The 17,104-nt window shown below is 42.7% G+C and overlaps 1 protein-coding gene across 3 annotated transcripts in view; it reads left to right on the forward strand.

The window, feature by feature from the left end:
• Positions 1-17,104, forward strand: part of MAPK8IP2 (mitogen-activated protein kinase 8 interacting protein 2) — a 106,857-nt gene that overhangs the window by 7,531 nt on the left and 82,222 nt on the right. The gene's annotated exons all lie outside the window — the stretch shown is intronic.

Genomic DNA, 17,104 nt, shown 5'->3' on the forward strand with positions numbered 1-17,104 from the left:
TAAAGGCATTTTAAGTAAACCTGTTGTGGAAAATATATTTATTTAATGTAGAAATGTTTTATTTGAGAAGTTTATGTTTAGTAAACTACTGCTGTAGACAAGGCGTAAAATGAGACGGGGCAATGACAAGGGGAACCTCTAACTAAAGACAGAAATACAAAGTTCGGGGTGCTACAGAACTAAATGAAAGTATGTGCGGCTCTGCCGCCAAGATAAACAACAACTAGTGATGAGCGGGTTCGGTTCCTCGAGACCGGAACCCCCCCTGAACTTCACCCATTTTACACGGTTCCGAGGCAGACCCGGATCTTCCCGCCTTGCTTGGTTAACCCGAGCGCGCCCGAACGTCATCATCCCGCTGTCGGATTCTCGCGAGATTCGTATTCTATATAAGGAGCCGCGCGTCGCCGCCATTTTCACTCGTGCATTGGAGATGATAGCGAGAGGACGTGCAGCGTTCTCTCAGTTTCTGTGTTCAGTGTGCTGCAAATATCTGTGCTCAGTGTGCTGCAAATATCTGTGCTCAGTGTGCTTGCAAATATCTGTGCTCAGTGTGCTTGCAAATATCTGTGCTCGGTGTGCTGAAAATATCTACGTTCTCTGCCTGAAAAATGCTCCATATCTGTGCTGCATTGTAGTATATAGTAGGAGGACAGTGCAGAATTTTGCTGACCAACAGTATTATATAGCAATACGGTACAGTAGTCCACTGCTCTACCTACCTCTGTGTCGTCAAGTATACTATCCATCCATACCTGTGCTGCATTTTAGTTGTGCGCAGTATATATAGCAGGAGGACAGTGCAGAATTTTGCTGACCACCAGTATATATATATAGCAGTACGATACAGTAGTCCACTGCTCTACCTACCTCTGTGTCGTCAAGTATACTATCCATCCATACCTGTGCTGCATTTTAGTTGTGCGCAGTATATATAGTAGGAGGACAGTGCAGAATTTTGCTGACCACCAGTATATATATAGCAGTACGGTACAGTAGGCCATTGCTATTGATATATTACTGGCATATAATTCCACACATTAAAAAAATGGAGAACAAAAATGTGGAGGGTAAAATAGGGAAAGATCAAGATCCACTTCCACCTCGTGCTGAAGCTGCTGCCACTAGTCATGGCCGAGACGATGAAATGCCATCAACGTCGTCTGCCAAGGCCGATGCCCAATGTCATAGTAGAGAGCATGTAAAATCCAAAAAACAAAAGTTCAGTAAAATGACCCAAAAATCAAAATTAAAAGCGTCTAATGAGAAGCGTAAACTTGCCAATATGCCATTTACGACATGGAGTGGCAAGGAACGGCTGAGGCCTTGGCCTATGTTCATGGCTAATGGTTTAGATTCACATGAGGATGGAAGCACTCATCCTCTCGCTAGAAAAATGGAAAGACTTAAGCTGGCAAAAGCACAGCAAAGAACTGTGCATTCTTCTAAATCACAAATCTCCAAGGGGAGTCCAATTGTGTTGGTTGCGATGCCTGACCTTCCCAACACTGGACGGGAAGAGGTGGCGCCTTCCACCATTTGCACGCCCCCTGCAAGTGCTGGAAGGAGCACCCGCAGTCCAGTTCCTGATAGTCAAATTGAAGAGGTCACTGTTGAAGTACACCAGGATGAGGATATGGGTGTTGCTGGCGCTGAGGAGAAAATTGACAAAGAGGATTCTGATGGTGAGGTGGTTTGTTTAAGTCAGGCACCCGGGGAGACACCTGTTGTCCGTGGGACGAATATGGCCATTGACATGCCTGGTCAAATTACAAAAAAAAAATCACCTCGTCGGTGTGGAATTATTTTAACAGAAATGCGGACAACATATGTCAAGCCGTGTGTTGCCTTTGTCAAGCTGTAATAAGTAGGGGTAAGGACGTTAACCACCTAGGAACATCCTCCCTTATACGTCACCTGGAGCGCATTCAGCAGAAGTCATTGACAAGTTCAAAAACTTTGGGTGACTGCGGAAGCAGTCCACTGACAACTAAATCCCTTCCTCTTGTAACCAAGCTCCTGCAAACCACACCACCAACTCCCTCAGTGTCAATTTCCTCCTTAGACATGAAAGCCAATAGTCCTGCAGGCCATGTCACTGGCAAGTCTGACGAGTCCTCTCCTGCCTGGGATTCCTCCGATGTATCCTTGAGTGTAACGCCTACTGCTGCTGGCGCTGCTGTTGTTGCTGCTGGGAGTCGATCGTCATCCCAGAGGGGAAGCCGGAAGACCACTAGTACTACTTCCAGTAAGCAATTGACTGTCCAACAGTCCTTTGCGAGGAAGATGAAATATCACAGCTGTCATCCTGCTGCAAAGCAGATAACTCAGGCCTTGGCAGCCTGGGTGGTGTTAAATGTGTTTCCGGTATCCACCGTTAATTCACAAGGAATTAGAGAATTTATTGAGTTAGTGTGTCCCTGGTACCAAATACCATCTAGGTTCCACTTCTCTAGGCAGGCGATACCGAGAATGTACACAGACCTCAGAAAAAGAGTCACCGGTGTCCTAAAAAATGCAGTTGTACCCAATGTCCACTTAACCACGGACATGTGGACATGTGGAGCAGGGCAGACTCAGGATTATGACTGTGACAGCCCACTGGGTAGAAGTATTGCCTCCCGCAGCAACAACAGCAGCAGTGGCACCAGTAGCAGCATCTCGCAAACGCCAACTCGTTCCTAAGCAGGCTACGCTTTGTAAGAGGCACACAGCTGACAACCTCTTTACGGAAACTGAGGAACATCATCGCAGAATGGCTTACCCCAATTGGACTCTCCTGGGGATTTGTGACATCGGACAACGCCACCAATATTGTGCGTGCATTACATGTTGGCAAATTCCAGCACGTCCCATGTTTTGCACATACATTGAATTTGGTGGTGCAGAATTATTAAAAAAAGTCAGGGACGTGCAAGAGATGCTGTCGGTGGCCCGAAGTATTGCGGGCCACTTTCGGCATTCAGCCACCGCGTGCCGAAGACTGGAGCACCAGCAAACACTCCTGAACCTGCCCCGCCATCATCTGAAGCAAGAGGTGGTAACGAGGTGGAATTCAACCCTCTATATGCTTCAGAGGATGGAGGAGCAGCAAAAGGCCATTCAAGCCTATACAGCTACCTACGATATAGGCAAAGGAGGGGGAATGCACCTGACTCAAGCGCAGTGGAGAATGATTTCAACGTTGTGCAAGGTTCTGCAACCCTTTTAACTTGCCACACGTGAAGTCAATTCAGACACTGCCAGCCTGAGTCAGGTCATTCCCCTCATCAGGCTTTTGGAGAAGAAGCTGGAGAGATTGAAGGAGGAGCTAAAACAGAGCGATTCCGCTAGGCATGTGGGACTTGTGGATGGAGCCCTTAATTCGCTTAACCAGGATTCATGGGTGGTCAATCTGTTGAAATCAGAGCACTACATTTTGTCCATCGTGCTCGATCCTACGTTGTATCTCTCTTTCCGGCAGACACAAGTCTGATGGTGAGAAAATTGTCAAGTCAAGCGGAACGTGACCCTTCAACAGCTCCTCCTTCACATTCTCCCGCAACTGGGGCTGCAAGGAAAAGGATAAGAATTCCGAGCCCACCCGCTGGCGGTGATGCAGGGCAGTCTGGAGCCAGTGCTGACATCTGGTCCGGACTGAAGGACCTGCCAACGATTACTGACATGTCGTCTACTGTCACTGCATAGGATTCTGTCACCATTGAAAGAATGGTGGAGGATTATATGAGTGACCGGATCCATGTAGGCACGTCAGACAGTCCGTACGTATACTGGCAGGAAAAAGAGGCAATTTGGAGGCCTTTGCAGAAACTGGCTTTATTTTACCTAAGTTTCCCGCCCTCCAGTGTGTACTCCGAAAGAGTGTTTAGTGCAGCCGCTCACCTTGTCAGCAATCGGCGTACGAGGTTACTTCCAGAAAATGTGGAGAAGATGATGTTCATCAAAATGAATTATAATCAATTCCTCCGTGGAGACATTCACCAGCAATTGCCTCCAGAAAGTACACAGGGACCTGAGATGGTGGATTCCAGTGGCGGCGAATTAATAATCTGTGAGGAGGGGGATGTACACAGTGAAAGGGGTGAGGAAACGGACGATGAGGAGGAGGTGGACATCTTGCCTCTGTAGAGCCAGTTTGTGCAAGGAGAGATTGATTGCTTCTTTTTTGGTGGGGGCCCAAACCAACCAGTCATTTCAGTCACAGTTGTGTAGCAGACCCTGTCGCTGAAATGATGGGTTTGTTAAAGTGTGCACGTCCTGTTTATACAACATAAGGTTGGGTGGGAGGGCCCAAGGACAATTCCATCTTGCACCACTTTCTTCTTTCATTTTTCTTTGCATCATGTGCTGTTTGGGGACTATTTTTTGAAGTGCCATCCTGTCTGACACTGCAGTGCCACTCCTAGATGGGCCAGGTGTTTGTGTCGGCCACTTGGGTCGCTTAGCTTAGTCACACAGCTACCTCATTGCACCTCTTTTTTTCTTTGCATCATGTGCTGTTTGGGGACTATTTTTTAAATCCGCCATCCTGTCTGCAGTGCCACTCCTAGATGGGCCAGGTGTTTGTGTCGGCCACTTGGGTCGCATAGCTTAGTCATCCAGCGACCTCGGTGCAAATTTTAGGACTAAAAATAATATTGTGAGGTGTTCAGAATAGATGGAAATGAGTGGAAATTATGGTTATTGAGGTTAATAATACTATGGGATCAAAATGACCCCCAAATTCTATGATTTAAGCTGTTTTTGAGGGTTTTTTTGTAAAAAAAACCCTGAATCCAAAACACACCCGAATCCGACAAAAAATTTTCAGGGAGGTTTTGCCAAAACGCGTCCGAATCCAAAACACGGCCGCAGAACCGAATCCAAAACCAAAACACAAATCCGAAAAATTTCCGGTGCACATCACTAACAACAACAAAGGCATTGCTGTCCATACGCCTACACGACACTGTCGTATACCAGCGAGGACAGCCAGAATCCTCTGCAGAAACTCCAAAACAAATATAACGGAAAGATACGGCCAAGGCCGTAAGGTGCGGCCAAGCCGCTACTCACAACACCGGTGTGAATACAGGCAGAAGGACGGGAACCCTAAAGCCGCAGACACAGGCTCACAGGACCGGAAGGCTGGCAGGATTCCGACAACAGACCACTGGACACCAAGACACAGGATTACTGGATCAAGGATAGGCAAACTACAGGATTCCAGGACAGGAACACTCCAGGGCAGGAAACAGTTCACCAGAAGCTGACAGGTTCTCACTGAGGGTAGGAATGCAGGTGGACTGTAGTAAACTCCAGATTCTGCCAGGACTGAATATACAGGGTTTCACTACAAAACAGGGTCTGGACACCGATACAATCTAGGACATGAAATAAGCCAGGAACATACAGGTATCTTTTACAAACGTCTATCACCAGCTCAGAACTGCAGAGGCAGCTAGGTAATAAGGGAACACGCCCCAATCAGGGTGGCTGGAAGCCAGGCACAAGGCAATTGCACAAACACCTGCAGGTGACAATTAACCCATAGAAAACAGGCTGCAATTACACATACACACCACCAGCGGCCAACAAGAGTCTTCTAAACAGGTACAGGGGAAATCCTGGCATGTAAACAGAACTATAATACAAAATACATGAACAGAAAGTAACAGAAATTAACCACTGCTTGTGGTTCATAACAGTACCCTCTCCTTAAGGGTGAAACTCCGGACACCCTATAAAAGCCAAGGGGAACAGAAACAGAAGAAGTATAACATAAAATACATAACCAAAATGCAAAACAGGAATGAGCCACTGCCGTGGCTCATAACAGCACACTCTTAAATCAAAGCACAGAACAAATTGGGGATTAAAATAATATGGGTTTTTTTAAATAGATACTGTTGTACATACATAACATATGGCTTAGAAATTAAAAGGCAAACTTGTGGTTGACTGAGAAAAGTATTGAGGGAAATAAAATATGCTGCAGGATTGCAATTGTTAAAACTAGATGGGACTAAAAATCAGCTTTAAAAATACCAAGAACAATATGTAAAAAGAAAATGAGGTTAACAAAGCTTTAAGATATAAAAAAAAATGGTCTACACTATGTTGTATTATATTTTATTACTTGAAGGACATGATGCGGAGCCTTGTGTTCAGTGCAGTGCTTTGATAAATATACACTACTAGTTGACTGTAATGCCGCCCATACATTAGGACGACTTGCATTAGGACATCCTCCGCCAGCTCCCGGCATGTGATAGATTGTACGGTGCTTTAACACCGTATGATCTATTGTACCTCCGCAATCGACTGATCATATGTGCAGCACGTATGATCAGTTGATGTGATGTACGACCCGCGGGGCCACACATCGCATCCTATTCGCACCCAAAACATGCACGATGTGCATGCGATAGGTTAAATGACGGGTCGATATTGTGTACTTGTGTACAAGATGGACCTCGTGTATGGCCATCATTAAGATGTTAATCTGTTCCACTGATATGGAAAAAAAGCCAGTTCGTTGCAATCCTCATGCAGCTGACGTGGTCACAGGCTGTGACTTAATCTGAGATTGGCTCCAAAACCTTGAAAATACACAGTGTCTGCGACACATTTCAGGGCTATGCCCCTTCTTCAAGCAGTGATAATTATACGCAGACAAGTCATTGTTTAAATACATGAATAGTAGGTTGATTGTTTTCCTACTTGTACATTGAATAATTTATTGTTTTGTTCTTCTTTATTGCATAATTGATACATCTGCAACCACCTTTCATCTATTAAGTGATTGCATAACCTAAAGGATTTTTTTTTTGTTTTATTTGATCAATTAGTCATTTTCAAGTTGATTAATATAAATATCATGCATAGAAAAACTACATTAGAGAAACAGTCGACAACGTCACTGTTACTGGAGGTCAGAATAATTAAAGACAAGCAAAAGTAGTAAATAGGAAAATCAGTAATAGTGATGAGAAAATCAATGGATAATCTATATTTTATAACCAGTAAAGCATTAAGACTAAAAAATATTGTGTAAAATATAAAGTGAAAATATGTGTATAATAGATCAAATGGCTGGCAATCAGCAATGGACTGGCAAGTGCGTGCGCGCGCCCGGAAAGTGGGCACGTGCGCACTAGCGATGGGGGCGTGCCGCGAATCAAGGGGGCGTGGACTTGTAGCATGCCCCCATCTCCATGGAAACTGGCGGGGGCGTTCCGCGAGTCAGGGGGCGTGGACTCGCAGCATGCATCTATTCCCATGGAGGGGGGCAGGGGAGCTTCTACAGCAGAGAGCCGGAGGCTGCGCTGCTCGCGGCCTTCCGGCTCTGAATGGCAGGATTGGCTCTTCTGGCACTTGCCAGATGGGCAGTCCGGCCCTGCCGGCAATACTGATGAAGATGTACTGTATGCAGCTACTGAAAATGAAATGCTAAAAATATATAGAAGACATATATAAACAAGAAAATGAAATATATATATATACAAAACCACTTTACCCGGCACTCCTATGTGTTCCCTCCGTCAGATATAGCTGCTCCCGTGCCCTCTTAGACGAGAGTACATCCTCCCGTACATAAATCCTCCATGAAAGCGGCACTGGGAGACTTGGTTAAAGTGAAGAAAAACGGTGCTTTTATTGTAGCATAATCGATCATGCTACAATAAAAGCACCGTTTTTCTTCACTTTAACCAAGTCTCCCAGTGCCGCTTTCATGGAGGATATATATATATATATATATATATATATATATATATATATAAATTAAAATTTAAATAAAAACAAATCTACTCATATTGGGGAAAAAACAACAACCGGGGATTACAAATAAAATAAATAAGGATAAATGAAGCAACATTAGTTACTGTATAATGGTTTTCTTTACCACTATGTTTGGATTATTATTTTTGGTTACCTTTCATATGTATGAAGGAAACATTCTTATTTTTCTTGTTATTAACATACTTTTTGTAAGTCTATGCTGTTTAAGAGTATATTTTGCACTTTGGGGATTATTAGGAGTTGTTAGCAAACCAAAAAAATTAGCAATTGGGCAAAACCATGTGCACTGCAGGTGGGGCAGATATAACATGTGCAGAGAGAGTTAGATTTGGGTGGTGTGTTCAAACTGAAATCTAAATTGCAGTGTAAAAATAAAGCAGCCAGTATTTACCCTGCACAGAAACAATATAACCCATGCATATCTAAATCTCTCTGCACATGTTACATCTGTCCCACCTGCAGTGCAGCATGATTTTGTCCAATTGCTAACGTTTTTGGTTTGCTAACAACTCTGAGTAACCCCATTTGTCCCTCACGCTGTCTATGTGTATGCTATACACTACTATTATATTTATTGTACTTGTGTGGACATTCTGTTCCCTCTTTATTTTGCAATTATTGCTAATTGTACATATATGTAGAGTACACACAATCTGACTAGTTGTGAACTGTAATCTCTGACTAAAGTTCTTGTGAAATGTCAAGGCACAGAACCATGTATGAACAGCACTGCACACTGGAGGAGTCAGCATGTTCACTCCTTTCGCTTGTTAAGGAGCTCAACAGAGGCCACTGGAGAGCCATGATCTTCTATGACTACAAGAGTGGTGTGGTAATGAAGCACCACGCTGAACTACTTTGTTTGAGTGGTTTGCAGAATTTTGTCACGGGAGATGGCCCCTGGAAAATGAGAACTGCTGCAGCTGACCTGAGTCCGCCACTAACATTGTAGCCATACTGGGCCATAGTTGAGATGGACACCCGGGTGAATGTGGCCCAGTTAGAGAACAGGATACTGTAAGGATCCATCCACGTGATACTCCATGAAAAGCTTGGGTGACCCATCAGCTGACTCGTGAGCGGAAGGAGGCTTGGGTGACACGGTGCCGCATGCTGGCCAGGTTTGATGGCGGTCACTCAAACTCTGGGAGATCATCAGTGGCGATGAATTCTGGATCTACAGTTTCGACCCCCAGACTAAACTACAGTTGGCCCAGTGGACCCCAGTTGGAGGTGTGCCGCCATAGAATTTTCTGACGTGAGAGCATTGTGGGCAAGGAGATGGTGGCTGTTTTTGTGTCCAAGACTGGTCTTGTAGTTACCGTAACACTTGTATAGCAGCACACCATCACTGGGGACTACTATGCCGACCAGTGCCTGCCGCAAGTACTGGAAGTCATTTCCAGGTGCCGTCAAAGAACTCACACTCATGGTGGCCTTCTCCATCACGGCAATGCACCTGCTCACAAGTACAGGAAAGTGGTGGATTTTCTGGCCCATGAAGTCATCCAGTAGCTTGGTCATCTGACTTACAGGCCAGACCTGGTTCTCTGCGACTTCTTCGCGTTCCTACAAATCAATCGCAATATGCATCGGATTCGTAATAAGTCGCCGTAAGCTGCAATGAAGACCTTCATCCAGTATGTAGAAGATATTACTGGTCCAGCTACTTCACCAAGTAGTTTGAGTGCATGCAACTTTGCAGAGACTCTTATGACGAATACTTTAAAAAAAATGTAATGTTCACTTTGTTTGTAAATATAATATTTTTTGTGCATCAAGAACTTATTGCACACCACTCACTTTAAGTTTAGCAACGAACTTGCCAAAAACATGTTGATTTTGTAAACTTGGAATCTATTACATAACCACAATAGAGGCTTAAGCTCACAAATATGTTTTTCTATTCCTTTCTAGTTATGAATGTAACATACTGTCTTTAGTGGCGTATAACATAGGTCAATTTTGGACTCTGTCTTTTTAATATTTTAATTAATGACATAGAAAACAGAGTGCCCACATTTGCTGATGAAATTAAACTATCTAGGGTTATTAGCACAGAGCAGGATAATGACTTTCTACAGAAAGATTTAGCTAAAATTGAAAACTGGACAGTGAAATGGCAGACGAAATGTAATGTAGATAAATGTAGGTTTATACATATGAGGAAAACTGAGAAACAAACAGACTTAAAAAATACTAGTTGACAGAAAGCTGAGGAACAGCACAGACAGTGACTATAATGGTAAATAAAATGCTGTGATGCATAAAGAATCAATTACATACACAGTTTCACCATTGTGTATACCTCTCAACTTCTCTGTCTGCCAAGAAGGGGGTGAAATAAGGGTGTGTGGACATATGGGTAGGATGTGTCCTCGCGGCAAGAGCCGCGATCGCAAGTCATGCTCCCATTTTCGTCACTATGGGGGCATGAACAGCACTCAGTGAGCTGCTGGCCATCCCTCTCACCGCCAATCTGCTTAGAGCACAGAGTGACAGGGGGATTTCCTAACTGCGCCTCCTCCCCCACCGCGGGACACTGTGACCCGCGGGTGGGACAGACCATGAAAAACCAGACTGTTCCGCCAAAATTGGGACAGTTGGGAAGTATGATTGTGTAAGATTATGAGGTAAAGTTTTGGCCACTTTACTTTAGGAAGGACAGAGAAGCACATGGAAGGGTTTGGTGTTGGGCAACGTAAATAAGAAAGCTAATGGAAACACAAAACCATGAAGAGATGTTAGAAAACAAGGATAACTTTGGATATAGTTGCCTTTCAGGTGACCAAATTAATATCTATAAATGGCCAGTGCTACCACCATGCAAACCTGGGTGACTGCCTAGTCACCAATGGTTAGGCGGCTGCTAAAACATTAAATGAGTGACATAATGTAATTCATCCAATGTTTTTAATGCCAGAGCGATGCCACCACTTGGAGAGCCAGCTTCTGGCATGGAAGCAGATGGTAGCTTCCTACATATGATGCTGCTGGCTGATGATCTTCCATCTCTGTTTTATACTGAGGTGTGGTGCTTGGATTTAATGCCCTTACCTCACACTTGCTGAAGTAAGCATTGAGAATGAGGGCATACTGTGATACAGTGGCATGGATTCCAACAAGTGGAGTGCCACCACCTAGGTCAAGGCTAGGTCTACCGTCAGTATTTAATATAGAAAGATATTCATTGTCAATGCAGATTGTTATTTAACAAACTGTGGTACTATGAACTATAGAGGGAACAATAGGCCATCAATTGCATATGCAAAAAAGACGGTTTCACCATAGACAAAATTAAATTTTCACTCTAACTGGGGCCTGTAGGTATCATTTGACTTTTCACAGTAATTAATATATAGTTTCTTCTGAAATGGACTTAACTGTGCACTATATCTCCCAGTGGCTGTTCTGGTACTTGTACATTCAGCACGGAGTTAAGCTCCACCAATTGTCTGGCTCAGTAAATTAATTTACTAACTAAATAATAAACTAAATAATGAACTAATATAAACTAATAATAATAACAACAACAACTAAATAAATAAACTAACTAACAGAAAAGAGATTTGGGACAACTGATATGATTTACATGTGAATTGCAACATACCACAAGTGGTTTCTTCAAATGGAACATAGGGCCTGATTCAGGTTTGTTAGCAAAACAAAAATCACATATCTGGGCAAAACCATGTTGCAGATGTAACGTGCAAAGAGAGTTAGATTTAGGTGAGTTATATTGTTTCTGTGCAGGCTACATACTGGCTGCTTTTGCATGTAGCCCATAAATTTTAGCTTTATTTTTACACCTCAATTTAGATTTCAGTTTGAACACACCCCACCCAAATCTAACTCTCTCTGCACATGTTACTTTTTCCCCAACTGCAGTGCACATGCTTTTTTGCTGTGCTAACACACCTGAATCAGGCGGTATCCAGACTCCAGGTCGACAGCACAAAGGTCGACACACCTTATGTCGACGCCAATTGGTCGACACACCTTAGGTCGACATGGAAAAAGGTCGACATGAGTTTTTCACGATTTTTTTTTCTTTTTTTGAACCTTTTCATACTTAACGATCCACGTGGACTACGATTGGAACGGTAAAGTGTGCCGAGCGAAGCGGTAGCGGAGCGAAGGCACCATGCCCGAAGCATGGCGAGCGAAGCGAGCCATACGAGGGGACGCGGTGCACTAATTGGGGTTCCCGGTCACTGTACGAAGAAAACGACACCATAAAAAACTCACGTCGACCTTTTCCCATGTCGACCTTGTCCCTGTCGACCTTTTGTCCATGTCGACCTTTTGTTCATGCCGTCCTAAGGTGTGTCGACCAATTGGCGTCGACCTAAGGTGTGTCGACCCTCAGTCCCAGACCCAATCAGGCACATAGTGCAAAAAGCTCATTAGTAACATGCGGTCCTTTCTCCTTACACAGAGACAGCAAAGTATCCTGCACAAAAGCAGCATATACTGTAAATACACAACAAAGAGTAAACGCGAAATGTTATACTGATTTATTGCCGCCTGCAGCATATTTTATGCAGCATGATATAGATACTGGGATCAAGTATCTCTCCTGTCCTACCACACATGACATTTTTCTAGAATTGCATTGAAATTGGAATGCAACTAGGAAACCAAGTTTTTTTTTTTTTTACCAAAGTTTGATTTTGAACTATTTTAATTGATTTCCGATCGATTAATATTAATCTTAATCAATGTTGGGCTTCCAGGGCTAAAACACACATTTACTAACATTTAAAAATTAATCTAAAAAAATGATCTCTTAGTAAATGGGTGTTTTAGCCCTGGGAGCGCAACATCGGTTAAGATCGTTTTCTATTGAACTGAAATAGATTCAAATCTATCAAGATCGACCTTTAGTAAATATACTCCCAAGTCTCTATGTGCCCTTCCCATGCTGCAATATTTTCTGTGCAAAATTACTTATTTTCTTTCTGTCCTTTATCTCAAAATAAATGAATTGTAAAATGTACTCAAGGCAGTAAGGTACACTCTTTACAAGGTGTGTGAGGGTGTTTTGGAGTATGTTACCCTATGCATATCTCAGAAATAGAATTTAGTAAAGTGCCCTAGCGCTGAGATACTTGTGTATGGTAGGTTGTGTTTATAGTGAAGTGCTGAATCTCTTGGAAGTTAAATATAAACCCTCCACATAGAACCTTACTGCTGATTGAGAAAAATAATTATACTCCTACAAAATAATTGCTGAACTCTCTTGGTGTCGCTTCATGCACAACAGATACCATTGAGCTTAATATTGCAATATTATATTGTCTGCCTGTGTCTTTGCTGGCAGACATTGTATTCTAGTACTCTTACAGAAATGTTCTGTGTCTGACATTATGTGATCTAAGTGTTTTGTCTGATCTGTGTAATCTCAGTTTATTAGATTTACAGACATAAGGGTGACTGCACTGCTTTGTGCTGAGGCTGCTTCCCTCGCACTGTGACCCAGTTAGGGTTCACTCATTTTATAAATGTCCGCTCTGGTCCTCATTTCCAAAATGCATAATGTCATGTTGTAATGCAAAGTACTCTTTGTTGGTGCTTTGTGCCTTGATTTGCACATGAGTGCCTAGATTCCGCTAAGATACATAGATTCGTAGAGCAATATTGGATCATTTGCTTAAGAGCAGAAGTTTTAACTGGCCAAATGGACGAGTTGTGCAAAATCATAGTGTCCCATGCAAAGTACCAATCCACCAATGCTCCTAGCCTTGCAGATCAGTGCAAAAACGTGATTTCATTCTTGTAATCAAGACACAAGGGTGGTTCAGTAAGTAAGGTAACATGACCTCTCACGTGTGTATTGTTCTCTAATGCATTCTAATTTCCCACCAGGCCAGAGCAGGTAGACCACTTCTTCCCCTCACGCCCATTAGACTGTCGCATATCAGTCATACTATTCAACATCAGTTATAAGATGGGGTAACTGGTGGAAACATGGTCAAACATTGAGGTGCATAGTATGATAAAATGTACTGATTTGTGAGGACATGCAATCAAAAGGAGAGGGTAGTAGAGTAGGAGGACGAGTGTTGATACTTTGTCTTCGTTCGTGGGATAAAATGAAGAGAAGGTGCCAGAGGGTTCAGGTAGGGATTTGAGCAGGTCACTGGCTGAGGAAGAGCATACCATTTCATTTTGGATCTTATCAATCTTGTACTTAAAGTAGGATGCAGGATCTTGTGCATTGACAGTGGCTGATGAGTTGGTTGGGGGAGAGTTAAGAAATTATTTAATGAAAAGTTGCTTGGGGTTAGAGGCATGAGTAGAGATGACAGATTTGAAATATGTTCGTTTGACAGTGTCCAGGGCATTTCGATAAAAGTGGTAGATAGTCTTATATGTGAGAAAGTCACTTTGAGTACAAATTTTATGCCACTGATGTTCTACTTTATGTGAGATTTTTTTTTTTTGTAGGTGTCTTGTTAACTTAGAATGCCATGGTTGACATCTAATTCTACTCCATGTAGAATTCTAATCCATGTGTGATGGATATCCGGAGACACTTCATCAAGGGCTATTTCTTGAGTCTAGTCAAGTGTGATACAATAATCTCAGGAGACGTGAATGCAGAAATTGGTGAGAGCAGTTGTTGCAGAGAGGTGGATAGTTGTTAAAAATTAATAGCGTTAATATTTCTGCAGGTTTGAGGAGGCTTAGTAGACTTAAGTGACATTGAGTTTGAAGTAATGGAGACATGCTTGCAGGTGATAATGCAGGTGATAAGATTCAGATCTGAGAGAGGGAAAGGAGTGTTAGTGAATACAGAAACAGCATAGTCTGGTGAATACAAGATCAAGGCAGTGTCCCTCCTAATAAACAGAGGAGTTGGTCCTCTGGGAGAGGAGGTTAGAGTAGTAGTAAACCATCAACAAGCATATTGAAATCACCCATGATGAGGATAAGATGTGAGGGAGCCAGGCAGAAAAATGTTCCAGGTGGACGATAGCTGCAACATGCAGACAGGAAGGAGTGAAAATCCTGATAGAATGTACTTCAATTGATGTAAATGTGAGTGATAGAATCTGTGGTAGAACTGTATTTGAAAGATTGTGATAGTAATATTCCAACCCCACTTCCTTTACCGTTACCAGGTCTGGAGGTGTGTGTGAAATGGAGACCACCATATGAAAGCTGCAGGGAAGGCCATGTTTGATTGTGTGAGACATGTTTTTGTTCTAGCCAGCAGATTTGCTAGAGATGAAAAGGGCATGGATGGATGTTAATTTGTTACAAACAGAGTGTCCATTCCATTAGGGCACATTTGAGTGAATCTGAAGGTGATGGGAGACATGTGATGTTTATGAAGTTAGCTGGATTTATATATTGTTGCGAATCAGCTGAGTGGGGTAAGTGGTTGGGGCCTGGATTTGGAGATGCGTCATATATGCTAATAAAAGCAGGAGAGAGAGATAAACATAGTTGTAGGAGATTTGTTTTTGGTGATAGGTTGTGGATGTTACAATCAATATATAAAGATTAGTAAAAAAAGCTCATGAGTGTTAAAAAGAGAAGTGGAATTGGATAACTGAGGCAGCAATGTATAATGAGAGTGAATGATGTAATAGCCTTGCAGAAAATACCATGCAGTCATATGAAAAAAAGCTATTTTTGGTACATGGTTTCTTTGAAATACAGCTAAAGTTATTCAGGGGTATAGGATAATGAAGTTACATTTGTTATAGGTCAAAAATCTGTTGTCAGATGGTGTTCAGTGTTTGTTCAACTATTTTTCACTGTTAATTTTCAAACTTAGTGATATGATTACTTTGTATATTTTATTGCACATCTGACCCTAGACTGCATCTAAAGTAATACTATGGCTAACACAGGCTACCAGTGAGGCAAATGTCGCCCTAGTGAAGCGGGCAGGATGGAGAGATAATCCCCGGTATTCGCATGTCCATGTGGAGGGAATAAATTATGCAAATTGCTGCATTTTAGGCCCACCCACGAATTGCGGCATTTTTTTTTTGGAAGTAGGGGCGGGGCTTGTTGATGTCCAAGCCCATCCCCGGCCCCCATAGTTCCCTGCAGCGTCTCCTTTCTGGGCTTCTACCAGAGAGGAGAAAGTAAAATTAGGTAAGTATGTTCTAATTACACTTATAATCGAGCACTGACTGTGCCAGCCTACAGCTATGCAGCTTCCTATAACCTAATTAGTACAGTAACATACATGTGTCTATGTGTCCACTGATTGAGACCCCATCCCAATGCCCAAGTAATACAAAACTAAAACAGACAAATGATAGCAGAGAAAAATACCAACACAGATTCACAATAAAATACTGCGTTAAATCAGGCTTAAGGCTGCTTATAAAAAAAAAAAAAGATTGAGCTGCACATTACCTAAAGTAAACATTTATGTTATTCAAAGCTGTGCTATTGAGATAAAGGCATCAGCATCTGTTAGGGGCAGTAGTTGCACATTACCTGTAAATGGGCCATTCTGCAGTCCCCAATGAATATAATAGGGACTGTGGTCAGACTGGTACTTTAATCATGTGGATACTGACGTTTCCACATGGTTTTATTCTTAATAAATAGGAAAGACAAATGCTATTTCCCAGCTACAGAGGTGTCCAGTTACGTCTTTGCTGCAGTCATGTTAAATAGCCCTTCTAGTTGCGCCTAGTCATGACCGTGTTTACTAACGATGGGCGTCTTTTTGTGCATTTTTACCCCCAAAACGCATTTTATTTGCATCACAATGTGAATAAGACGTACAGGTAGACTCTGCTGATTAAAATGATATGCGGCATGCCTATATTCTGTGTGTGACTGCGGCTGTATCAGCATACAAAATGCTATGTTACAGCGTTTACCTGGAAAATTCTGGAACGTTGCATTTCGTATGCCCGGCGTTAGTAGGGCTGCCCAGGAACTGTCGGCTCCCTCACACCAGGCATCTCGCGGTGCATGGTGTATTGAGAGTAGATGTAAGGGGACACATCTGTAAGTCTAGAGTCAATTTGTGTACGTAAACTTTCTTATGTGTGTTGCTGCAATATGTACATTATTGAAACACACAACTGAAAATCACGCAAATGCAAGGACTTACCTGTTTCGCTGTTCCTTAACTTGCCCATTGGTATATTTACTGCAGTCAGCAATATTTGTTTGCTCTATTTTAATCCACCTATTTGTTTTCTATGCTTTTCACACTGCATAAGAAAGCTGGCAATGATTGGCCTAGGAGTAAGCACATGCGAGTCGGAAGCAGATATAGCACTTCATAATGGCCTGGAAGCTGGGTTCCAAAGAAAATCATGGCTGTACCTATCTCTTC

Source organism: Pseudophryne corroboree, chromosome 6, assembly GCF_028390025.1.
Source record: "Pseudophryne corroboree isolate aPseCor3 chromosome 6, aPseCor3.hap2, whole genome shotgun sequence".
In the NCBI taxonomy this organism is placed as follows: Eukaryota; Metazoa; Chordata; class Amphibia; order Anura; family Myobatrachidae; genus Pseudophryne; species Pseudophryne corroboree.